Source organism: Falco punctatus, assembly GCF_963210335.1.
Source record: "Falco punctatus genome assembly, chromosome: 5".
NCBI classification, from domain to species: Eukaryota; Metazoa; Chordata; class Aves; order Falconiformes; family Falconidae; genus Falco; species Falco punctatus.
In genome coordinates, this window is record NC_137584.1 from 37,915,960 (window position 1) to 37,928,476 (window position 12,517).

General features: G+C 37.8%; 1 protein-coding gene across 1 annotated transcript in view; it reads right to left on the minus strand.

Annotated features, from left to right (window-relative positions):
- Positions 1-11,463, minus strand: part of LOC308064285 (UPF0669 protein C6orf120 homolog) — a 361,466-nt gene extending 350,003 nt beyond the window's left edge. Inside the window, exon 1 of the transcript XR_013928325.1 lies at positions 1,079-11,463. The gene's annotated coding sequence lies outside the window, so the exon portion shown is untranslated. The remainder of the gene's footprint in view (positions 1-1,078) is intronic.
- Positions 11,464-12,517: the final 1,054 nt, after the last annotated feature.

Genomic DNA, 12,517 nt, shown 5'->3' on the forward strand with positions numbered 1-12,517 from the left:
CAAAGATCCATGTAGTATGTGAGAGGTGATGGTAAGATCTGGCAGATGATGTAGGAGATACATATATAAAAATATATATATGTGTGTGTGTGTGTGTGTGTATGTATATGGCTCCTACTTATTTTGTATATGAGCTGGAGAAAGACTTTTGGAAATAAATTTTCTTGCTGGAAATTCAGCCAGGGAGAGAGTTTATAAAATATTTTTTTTTGAGGCTGCTTTTTTTCATTTACATTAATAGATTATTCATAAGTAGTGTGAGCTGGAAAATAACAGACACGCATCAAAGTCGATGTTTGGGAAAGCTGAATGGAACCATTTAACTAGAATCTAGATCTGTGATGATTATGTGGAACATAATTAGAGTTGGGGATTATAGTTCATCTGTAAATGCAGTCAACAGAAGTTACTGCTTGTGAAGGTAAAGATATGTCCAGGTTCCACGATGTAATGAAGGCAATGTCAGTCTTGGTCTCAGAGACTTACTAACCTCTTACAATGGTGTGAGAACTTATTTGGTAAGACACTGTCACCAAACCCACAGTAATTTGGAATCTCTGAAAGTTTTTACAAATGGTACAAAAACTTCTGTTAATATTAGCAAGACTGTAGGGAGCAAGAAGGGAAAGAAGGTTCACGAATTAATAGATGAATGTCCTGGTTTCAGCTGGGATGGAATTTCTTCTTAGTTGCTAGGACAGTGCTGTGTTTGGCTCTGATGTGAGAACAATGTTGATAACCCTAATGATGTTTTTAGTTGTTGCTGGGTAATGTTTATACTAAGTCAAGGACTTTTTGGTTTCTTGGGCCTTGCCAGCAAGAGAGCTGGATGGGCACAAGAGACTGGGAGGGGACACAGCCAGGACAGCTGACCTGAACCAGCCAAAGAGGTATTCCATAACATGGGACATCATGCTTGGTATATAAACTTGGGAGGTTAGCTGGTGGGGGAGGGATTTTTGCTCGGGGACTGGCTGGGCATCGGTCAGTGGGTGGTGAGCAGTTGCAATGTGCATCACTTTTTTTTTTTTTTTTTCTTCTCTTTTTTCCTTTGGATTTTACCCACTTTTTTCCCCACCTTTCCATTCTAATTATTATTATTGTTATTGTTATTATTGTTGTTCTTACCTCTTTATTCTGTTTAAATTATTAAATTGTTCCTATCTCAACCCTCAAGTTTTACATTCCTTTCTGATTCTCCTCCCCACCCCTCTGGGTGGGGGGGAGTGAGCAAGTGGCTTTGTGGTGCTTGGTTGCCAGCTGGGGTTAAACCATGACAATGAAGTTGCCAGAGTAGCAAGGAGGAACCGTCTACTGGTTGGAGGCATCTCAGAGGAACCGTCTATTGGCTGGAGGCATCCACGTGGCACCGCTGTTAGCCAGTCCCTGCAACCTGGCTGCTCGCCCATTGGGCCCCACTAGAGATTTTTCCTCATTGCTCAAAACATATATGGAAATATCCTTAGTCAGGATGTGATGAATCAGTGAAGCATTAACTGCAGGACTGTAATGGAATCATGCCTGATTGTTTTGTGATTGCAGCTTTCCCACTGCTTTATATTTGGACTTCATTCACAATTAGCCTACTGCCATCTGGAATTTCTTTGTTTCCTTGAAAAGTAAGGGAAAATTGCCTCCTTCAACAGTACTGGAATGCATATAGAAGACCTTAGAAGGAAATCTTGCCTTGTAGTAAAATATCTCCTAGACAATTATCTGATTTGTTCTAATGATTTCTCTCTATAGCTTAAATGTGAGGACTGTAGAATCATAGAATCAGAATCATTTAGGTTGGAAAAGACCTTTAAGATCATCGGGTTCAACCGTTAACCCAGTACTGCAAAGTCCACCACTAAACCATGTACCTAAGCACCACATCTACACATCTTTTAAATACCTCCAAGGATGGTGACTCAACCACTTCCTGGGCAGCTTGTTCCAACGCTTGACAACTCTTTCCGTGATTAAATTTTTCTAAATATCCAATCTATACCTCCCCTGGTGCAACTTGAGGACATTTCTTCTCATCTTCTCACTTGTTACTTGGGAGAACAGATTATTTTGTATATATATATTCTCAATACCATCCTGAAGTAATCACAGCTGCAACTGTTAGGAATGATTCTTTACAACTAGGGAGTCATTTTCCTATGGAAATCCACAAGAATGAATCTGTTCCGGTCTCCAGTTCAAGAACAAATAGATTTGTTCTGTAGCTAACTGTAAAGTTCCCAGTGTTTAATGGGGTAAAAAAGTCTGTGCAAAGGATGAGATTCCATCAATGGTAGAAGAGATGCATGACACTGAATTCAGCAAAGCTACAACTTTGTTAATGTCTGTTGAAGTCTTAATGTGTACACTAGTAGAGGTAGCTTGTGACAGTGCACCTGATATTACCGTGAAATACATCTAGGACCATTTGGAGAGGTGAAAAATCTCTGCAATTTTCTGTACAAAGCAGACATGGTAAGAATCATCTTGTTTACATGACATGTTGTCTTTATTATCAGGCTGTATATGAGAAAGAAGTAACAATGTGTGTAATGACTTTACAGAACTTCATGAAAGTTGGATATCTGATTTCTCTTTTTTTTCCCCCGATTTTTTTGGCTCTAGTCCATGGTCATCTCCAATGGACAATTTGCTGCCTCTGAAGGCGAGTGTCTCAGATGGCAAGGATCATCTTTTGAAAGTTCCTATCTCTTTCCACTGGCTGCCAAAGCAAACCTGGTGACTCATTTGAAAACAGGCAGGTGTGGATCTTGCCCATCATGTTCTGCCTGGTGGGAAAGAGATCTGTATCCAGCAATCAACCTTTGCTAAACTGATTCACTATGTAACAATCTTCATCTGTTAATTATAAAAAGGTGGGAACAGGTTTGAAGATCATTCATTAATGTATGAGTGTCTTGCACAGCAGTGACATCCTTCCTGGTTTATTTAGGTTATAAAAAAAAGGTGTGAGATGCTTGTAAAAAATTGGCATCAGCTTGCTCTAAAAGTAATGGAGAAATAATCCAGCCCCTCAGTGTATGACTTTCAGCTGCATTATTTTTGCAGGAAAAACTCAAAAACCCTATCAGATTCCAAATGAACCAAAATTTGGCTTTCTGCTCTTGGAAGTTATCTGCAGTGTTTGTTAATAACAAAGCAGCCACTAAAATACATGGAAAATCATATTGACACTGGTGAAAGGACTTAACTGAGTTCGACTAACAATGATGTATTTTTTGCTTGGACTAAAGGTTTATCCCTGGACCTGAAGAGATTTGATCTAGCAGGAAAAGATAAATGCTTCAGTAACTCTCAGAATTATCAAACATCAGAAACTATTCACTTTTGTGAGAGTGTTGTTGTAGTGTCTCTATGAGACATTGGACCATCTTACAGGTAGAAAAAGTCTTATGAGTACAGTGCAGACAGGTATCTTCCAACAACTGCTGGTTCTGTGAAAAAGTCAAAGGGTATTTCTGTGTATTGAAAATTATCCTGAACATCAGAGTTGTTCATTCCAGAAAAAGGTCTGAAATTGTCCTAAAGAAGTCAACATACCAAAGCAGGGCAACCTGGCCCAGTCATTGAACTTCCCCAGAAATGGTAGCAGAAGATGTCACCTCAGTATAAGAGCCCTGGAGTAAAAAGCCTGATTTCTGAACTCACTTGGAACCTCAGATGTTCTACCCTGTATCAGAAATTAAGTTTTTCAGCGGTATTGTATTTCTATGTGAGAAGTTCCTGGGAAAAAAAAATCTCTAACTAATAGAAATTCAAAAGCAGTTGCATAGCTTCCTGACACTTTGCAATGGGAAAATTAACTATTAAAGATTAAATTTTCTCCATTGAAAGATTTTTATGTCAGTACCTCAACATGTGGTAAGTTGCCATTCTCCCATCTACAGAAACGGGGAAATGGAGGAACACATTTTCCATCTGTTGAGCTTCTTTCTTGAACTCTTTGTCTAAGGAAAGTCATATGAAAGGTCACTTCCATACAAAGCCCTGCTCAGCCCAGCAGAACTCCAAAAATTCCAATGTTGTCTTCCATGTGCAGAATGAAGAAGCTCTTCCTCCCACCTGGGAGTCTGCCTGGCCAGAAGCTGACATCCCAACTTAACTGGATCTGTGGCAAAATTGTAGTGGCATCTGTGTACCAAAAGTTTCGCCCTAAGTACACATCTTTAAGCATTAAATGTCAAACTGGAATGACATAAAAAACCCAGTTCAAATACATTAAAAAAAAAAATTGAATGAAGCATTAAATCATGGTTTTAAGGGCCTGCACTATGCACAAGACAGAAAAAAAAATATTGCATCTTCCTTGAGAAATGTGAAACTACTACTGAAGCTGTGACTGTTACTTAAGTAATTGACAATGTGGGCTATTAATGGAATGTAATTTGAAATATCCAAGTGTTATGAACTGTACAAAACACAGAATTGACTTGTACTGTGATACAACTTCCTTTTCTTTCAATTTCTTCCTTAACAGGTACTCATAAAGTAGAATATAGTTTAATGAATGGATGGAATCCTGAATTCTGCATTTTTGGCTATATGGAAAAGTTGGCTTTTTGATAAAACTTTTGAAAACCTCAGGATTTGTTTAACTTGGGTTCTTAATGACCCTACAACTCTGGCATGAAAAGCAAACCAGTGTTGTTATAAAGAGGGAAGATGGAAAATCAGAGAAAGCATACTTTTCCATAATGGAATATCTGAAAAGAAGTTAATAGTCAAATACAAATTAGTAGTTTTATTGTACGGCAAACATCTGTGTCCTGAAACCAATTTTTCATGCAGTCAGTGGAAATGAACACTTCCCATGTGTGCTGGCCTAACACTAGAGAAATGTTTAGAGCTGTTGGAGAACTGCAGGATGAAACACTTTCCTTTGGAAAATGGCAAGCTATTGAAACAGAGACTTTTTAAGAATGGGTTGCTTTCAAAAACCTTTTGATTTTTGAAAGAAAAGTATTGACACTGCCAAAAAAATTTTGGCTTAACTTTTTTTTTTCAATACAAAAATTCCGGTTTTAGTTCAAACCAACTTCATCCCCTAAATTAACTAATGTGTGACAGTAATTAACTTCAGATACAACTATGTCAACATTATTTGAACAATCTCCTGTGTGCTGTTGCAAGAGGATGATGCCACAGTGGAACAGAAGTTCCATTTGCATATTTTAACTGAATATTCTAGAATATGGACTATCTAATTCCAGTGTAAAAAAATTGTATTTGCAAAAAATGTTGCATAAATATTAGTAGTATTTTATAATGTAAATGCTTCATAGCAGATGTTAGATCTAGCATAACATGAACACAACCAAACACAAATAAAGTAGAAGAAAGGTAAATCAAATAATACAATTAATATTACATTATGCTTTTGGCTGAGAGACAGCATCTTGCACCTTTCACTTTTCCCACTTCCCAAACAGCAAGAATATTTATTTTCCAAGCATTAACATGTGCTTAACTTGGTCATTTGAGGATCAAGTCCTCTGCCTGTCTATCCACTAATTCCCTTTTTACTCAAGGCTTCATTTTCTGAACCAATGGTCTAAAATCTGTTCAAAGAAATTTTTTTCCAATAGGTATATACATGACTATTTGGGAGTATGCTGGAGAGAGAGAGAAAGAAAAAAAAAAAGAGTAGAGTGAAGTGTTTATTTACATTTGGCAAATACAGAAGTTTAGTAAGTAGATTAGACTGAGGAAAACTGAATTATATTTTCTTCATCATCTCTCATTTTATTCCAATTCAAAAACTGATTGATAGCTATCCATCAGGCAAAGTCTCAGATTATTTAAGTTGTTTGGAAATAATTTTAATGTGTTGCAGTTTACTGAGCCCTGAGATGCTAATTTTCAATTGCTATTGTATACAAACTGTTGCAGGGTGGGTTTTTTTCCTAAATCTGAAATACAGTAGGGACCTTTCTCATGCTGGAAAAAGTTAACCAGAAGAGAGAAAAAAAGCTTAAATTAATAAAAACACCATGTCAAAAAGTATTTGCTCTGTATGCATTTAACTTAAAGTGAAATTTAAGTAGTCCTATGGGATCACAGAAGACAAAGTTTTTCTAGGATAAGGGTTCTTGGAGCAGCAGGTGCAAACTGCTGTGAGCACAAATGAACTGCCAAGATAAGAGACTGCGTCTCATGCTGGACTTGAGGAAATGTGTTATATGGTCATACTTAAAAGCAGAATAAATGTCTGTTAACTAAAACTCTCAGCAGTTAGAAAAAAGAAGAAAAAAACCCAAAACACACACACACAAAAAGCCAATAAAACAAAACACAAAGACACCCACATAATTTTTGAGGTTTGGGTTTTCTCATATGAGAAAGAATAAATTCCACAGTCACAAGTCAAAGAGCTTGGACAGCCCTTAGGTTTGGTGGGAGAAGGTGTTAATTTAATACTGGAAGAGAAATGTAAGAACTGGAAAGCTGACATATTGGAGAATATTCTCAAGGGCATGAGTTTAAGTTAACACAGCCAGATTCCACTAAAGCAAGTAGAAATTAAGCACAAAGGCACCTCTGTGTTCAGGATTATCCTACAGTAAAACCCCTGAGTGTTTCTGTACTCATAACCTCAATTCTACCAGGTCCTGTGTCAATGGGTTGCTCTGCTGCAACTCACATAAATCAGATTAAGCATTCACAAGCTTCTTATAAATCTTATACATTCCTCCATTGATACATGCTACAACACATCTAATTCTAACTAGAAATAAAAAGGATTGTGTAACATTTAAACTAAAAGATTAGCTGTGAACCCTGAAGTCTTGATTTTTTACCGAACAACTGGGATTGCTACTGGTACCCCTCCTTCCTTCCTTTCTTCTGTCCTTTCTGGCTGTTAGGAAATGGATCTCAAATGTCTTGTTGACTGCAATGCCATTCTATGGATAACTCGATGAGCGGTAAAGGTTTTACGTTCAGATACTTTCTCTTTGTTCTCATTCTTGCTTCCCTATTTTTAGCTTTCATAGTTGGATTTTTTTCTTTAATTTTTTATATAGCGGAGTTTTCCATTGTTTATATTTTTGTCTATACTAGATTTCATTTTTCTATAGTTCCATTCTATTTAAATTTTATTCTCTGATTATTGTCATTTCATCCTAACTGGTGAAACTCAAATTAATAAGGGAAAAACTGCAAACCATTGCTCTTCCCCTTTTCTCCCTGTCAGTTACTCTGGGGTGCAAAAGGAATGGCAAGACTTGAATATGGATTTTTCCTTTCTTTCATGGACCATTAAAAAAAAAAAAAAAAAAAAAAGAGGACAACTGTTCAAGTTAGTATTTTTAGAGTCAGTCAAATTCAAAAAATAGTTGATGTTATGTCCTTCTGCAAGGATTGCATATATCAGTCTCACAGAGATTTTGCTGGAGGTTCTCATTAAATTCATGAATAGCCTTTGCATGGGTAACTGAAAATTCATCCAACACTTAAAAAACTCATTTATTGCCTTTGGAAAGGGCTGGTAGCAACAACCACAGATTGTGAAGTGTCAATGCACTTAAGCATTGAATTCTGGATTACAGTTATGTCCCTAAAATGCTGTCTGTTATGTTAGCCTATTTTATGAACTTAAAAGGATTATCAAAGCTATGAAATGGGGCAAATAAATTTACATTGTCTTTTTTTGGTTGGATTTAAGTTTTCTCTTGCTTTTTCGCTTGAGAAAATACAATATAATTTTACGTAGCAGCTGCTATGTTTTAAATGTATCTTTCAGCCTCCTTTTCACAATTCCTACATACACATTTTCCTTTATAACAAATACTGTTCTGAAGCTCTGAAAGCCCACAGCTGTTTGTGTTACATGGAGAATGTATGCCTATCCTTGCTTCTACAGGAAAAAAAAGTAACGTTCAACATTCTGATAACTGTAAAAATGGTAATATTACAAAGTATTGTTTTAGGAAAGAAACAGCTTGTTAAACATATCAAAGCATACCACAGATGACAACTGAATGAAGCCGGATGGTTAGGAATTGATTGTGCATGAAAACATACTTTCTTTACTTGATATTTAACTACATCAGTACATACCCCACCCAAATATTTATTTTCTAAAACTTGGTGTAGTGATGCATAGGGACAAAAGCTAAAGAACTTCATATGTTCAGGAGTCGTGCAGAACAATTAAACAAGATGTCATTCAGATTCAGCTGCTGCGACAAGGAAGAGAACAAAATGGGAACTGCGTGCAAAGTATTATTCCCCTTCTGTGAACAGCATCAGAATATTTTTTTGGCTGAACAAGTGACACAGTTAGCTGAGCGACACTTCATTTCCAGCTGATTCCTGACATCTGACTCAAAGCAGTCTTTGTACATCTGCACTGACTCAAACTCTACTATGGGCTAAGGTGCTGTTAGATCAGTGCTTTGGAGTATCATATACAAATTTTGCCTTCCAAGCTATAGGGGAGATTAGGCTTCCCCCCCACCCCACCCCCTTCTGTATTTTTTTTTCTTTAAGCCCCAAGGGCTCATTTCTCTTCTCATTAAAATCAATGGGAATTTTAACATTAAATTCAACAGCATCAGTATTCAGTTCTCAAATGACAATTTATAGTGTGGGGCTTTCCATGTTTTGTACTGGGAAGCTGCATTTGGGAAACTAAGCACTCCTTTGGTGTTAACCAGTGTCTGAACACTTCAAACCATAATGAGATAAAAGAAATTTTTGAGATTCATCTGGATCACTGGAGCAGTGGTTAGGATTTGAGGAGAGACAGAACACCCCCATCCATCTCTTCTTCAGGGACCCCATTTTGATTTGTTAGTTTCATGAAGAGGCATTAGTATGCACCAGCCAGTGACTGCCCAGTGATGCCACATGGATCACAGTCACCTACCCACAGGGGTTTCTATAACTTTGTCCAGGTAAACATTCACGTATTGCCTGAAATCACCATACATCAACATTGGTTTATGGACAGTGCTGGAGATGTATGCCGGAACTGAGTGCAAAGCAAGCTCATCTGAGCTCTATGGCTTTGTACAAATAGTAAAAGTTTATATAGTTATATCATCTTTAAAAGCCACTCCCTTATTCTACTAGAACTCTAATAAGATAATAGTGGTATGTGATGCTGATTATCAGTTTCTATTCTTTTTATATGTCATATGCTTTTAACTGTTGTTATTGTCCTATTAGCTTGCACAAGACAGAGATCTTGTTATAGGTGAAAAATAAGGGCATTGGAAATGGTTGTGCCCTGAGAACTTCATGGCTACTGCAACCTTTAAACACAAATCTCCATAAATTCATGCATGGGAATAAGTCTTTATTTACAGCGCTTCTTTTCAGTCTCCTCTCCTCGAAGACAACAGTGAAAATAACTACTTTTGCTCTTGAATGGGGAGCACTTTTCATGTTCAAACAACAGGTAGTTAGGCAATACCTGGAGACATTATATCTGCAGAACACGAAGTATATGAATAGCTAGCTATTTTTCTGTGTTTTATACTGAATGAGTAATTATAATTATGAACTTTGCAGCACGAAGTTGTCTTCAAGCAATTAGATGAATAATTTCTCCAACAGGGACAAATTTTCAATTATGGTTGCAGCTAAGCTGAGTATTTTTTGCAAAAGTCAGACTTCTTTCAGACTTCTTAATAAAAGTCAACATTTTGAAAGAAAACTTCTACTGAATTGTACATTACTTCAATTTTGATCAGGTTGTATGGGAGGAAATAGCTGCTTGTCACCCAGGTAAAATTAAGCTATAGATATGTAGCAATGCAATTACACTTTAAGCTCTATAAAAATAATCACATATTCAAATGGTGATGTCATGGTCTCTCCTGTGATACATTCAATGGACATGTTGGCCCCTGACAAAGAAGTCCCCTCTGTCTTTCATGGAAAAACTCCCAAATGCACAGCTGTTTTCTGAGAATCAAATGCAAACCACACAACTGATATTTGTGTATTGCATTTGATTCTGTTTTTTTGTCCCAGCTGCTGACAGCTTAATAACACTTGAAAACAGCCAAAAGACTTCATAATTCCTGGAGAAGCATGGGGTGTACTCCTCAGTCCATTTCTGAAAGAGCTTCAGGAAAGATCTGCCTAAAAAGGTGGACTTCATTATTTGTTAGCTTTCTTTGTTCTTTCTAAAAGAAAGTTTTTCCTGGACAGCTTAACCTTCCCTTCCAGGCTCTTTGCCCATTCTAATTAAACAAGATCATCAGTAGAGTACAAGGGACAGATGATAGTACCATGGCCATTGCACGTAGTGAAGAGAGCACTTGCTGGGAGACGGGGCCATGCTTTTTGACCTGTTTCACTGGCTGCTTATACTTCCCTGCAGACACACTCCTGGAATGAGAGATCAGAATGGCAATGTCTTGCCTCACAGTGATAAAGAAATCCTTGCCATTGCTTGGTTATTGTTTTATTGTTTGCCAAGCTCCACTAACTTGGGAATCTGTTTAGGCACTGCTACACAAAAGAGAATTAAAGCGCCCTACCCTACCAAAAGCACTATCCAGCTTAGTTTAACATTTCCTGTGCAGTTTCTCCAGCCTGTGGATTTAGGCAGCTGTGCAAGCAGTGAGGCTTTTGCTGTCCTCGATGCTGGTTACGTGTGGGTGATGGGAACTGACTCCATAGCATCTGGGTTTGAGTTCCTGCCAACAGTGCTAACACTTAACATCCCACACAGCCGCCAGCCACTCGTAACGGGTCAGCAGAACTGCAGTAACAGAGCTAGCACCTGGGTTTTACTCAGCTGAGCAGGATTTGCCTCAGTGTGGGCTGATGTTACACAGAGCACATCGTGCTCATAAAGCTCTTCCCCTGAGCCCAGGGGAGAACATCTCTCCAGATCTTGTAGAGCAGATCTGTGCTATAATCTCAGTCCAGCCTTATTTGAGACATCAGCAGCAGGCTGCAAGTATCTAAAACCATGGCCAAAACAGAAATCAACTGTTGAGTGTGGCAAAATTTATGAGTTAGTAAACCCTTTGTTAGAGCAAAGTACAGCAACATGAATGACTTGCTTTGAAGACAGTACATTGTTTTAACGATGAATCACCTGCCACAGGCAAAATAAAAATAAAGAGAATTCATATTGCTAATCTCTAAAAGTTCACTGCTTTCCATTAATTAGCAAGTGAAATGCACTACTTGTACTACAAATATGGTATAAAACCACAATGAAGTTACGTGTGCTCTTTTTGTTTCTATCGGGCACCCTAGTGCCTGTTAGTGCTTTTAGCCACAGCCTGTGAAATGACTGACTGTAGTTAACTCCAACATCCAAAATCTTGAGTGCATATTCATTATATTAACTTAAAAATTAAGCTGACCCCCCAAAAGCAGAAGTAATAGTATGGTTGTGGCAGTGGTATAAGGGTATTTCTTTGATTTCTCTTCTTTTCTGTTATTAAAATATGAAAGCATAGCTAAGCAAACATAATCCCCCCAAAAAACCTACATGTCCCAAATACGTGGCATACGATATATTCCCTTTGGGAAGATGATAGAAGAATGCATACTTCTAGCACGATTGATGTTAGCTCATTTAGCTGCCTAAAAGTTACCTAAGTAACTTCATCTAAGGTACATCCACCACTCTGTAACTGATGGGGAGACATTCCTAGGGGCTGTCACCCTGTGTTAAAATAGGTGCTGAATATAAACAGAGTGAATTAAGTCCTGGCCATCAAGCCTCACTGGCTACGGAAAGGGGTCTTAGAAAAACAGCTTAGGCTTGCCACTATGCTTTTTGATAGCCATATTTAGGGGACATCAAACCCAGTTAAGGCAATGTGAAAATCTAACAAGCACCATACAAGAACCTCAGTAAGACAAAATGGAATTGCTAGCATACTCAGATATTTAAGTCCGTATTCAGACTCATGTAAATGTCTGTATTCATTCATTCCTAGCAGAGGTTCAAATTATCTTCTAATTGTATTGCTTCAAAAGCTGTTACTTTCAGAGAAATGTAAAACACTGCAGTATATTTGCTATGATCACCATAACTTTCTGGAGCAGGGAACTTTGATACAAGCCCAATATTACTTGAGATAAGCTTGCCCAACCTCTTATAACTCAGTCCTTGCACTGCTTGGCTAGAGCTTTTTTAAGCATTACTGTATTTTCCGTAAGTGTCTCTGGGACACAACAGTAAGGATCAATGGTAACTACTAGGGTTTGCTGAGAAAGCTGAGAATATCATGTCCAGAACATAATTTTTAGCTGTCTGTTACATGTTTGTAAAAGAAAAATGTCCGCGTATATGAAGGGAGGGAATATAATTATGAAAAATACGAAGTCAGTAAGACCTCAGCCTCTGTAATGACTTGCTGTAACAGAAATTTGTATTGCGTTTGCAGGATACCTTATATCTGTAAAGGGTACAGGGCTGGGTATTCGCAGTAGGCTCTTGGGAGAGCACAAAGGAACACCTCTCTCACATCATGTAAGTTCCCTCATGTAAATCTGTTGCCTTCAAAAACCTGGAAGTACAACAAAG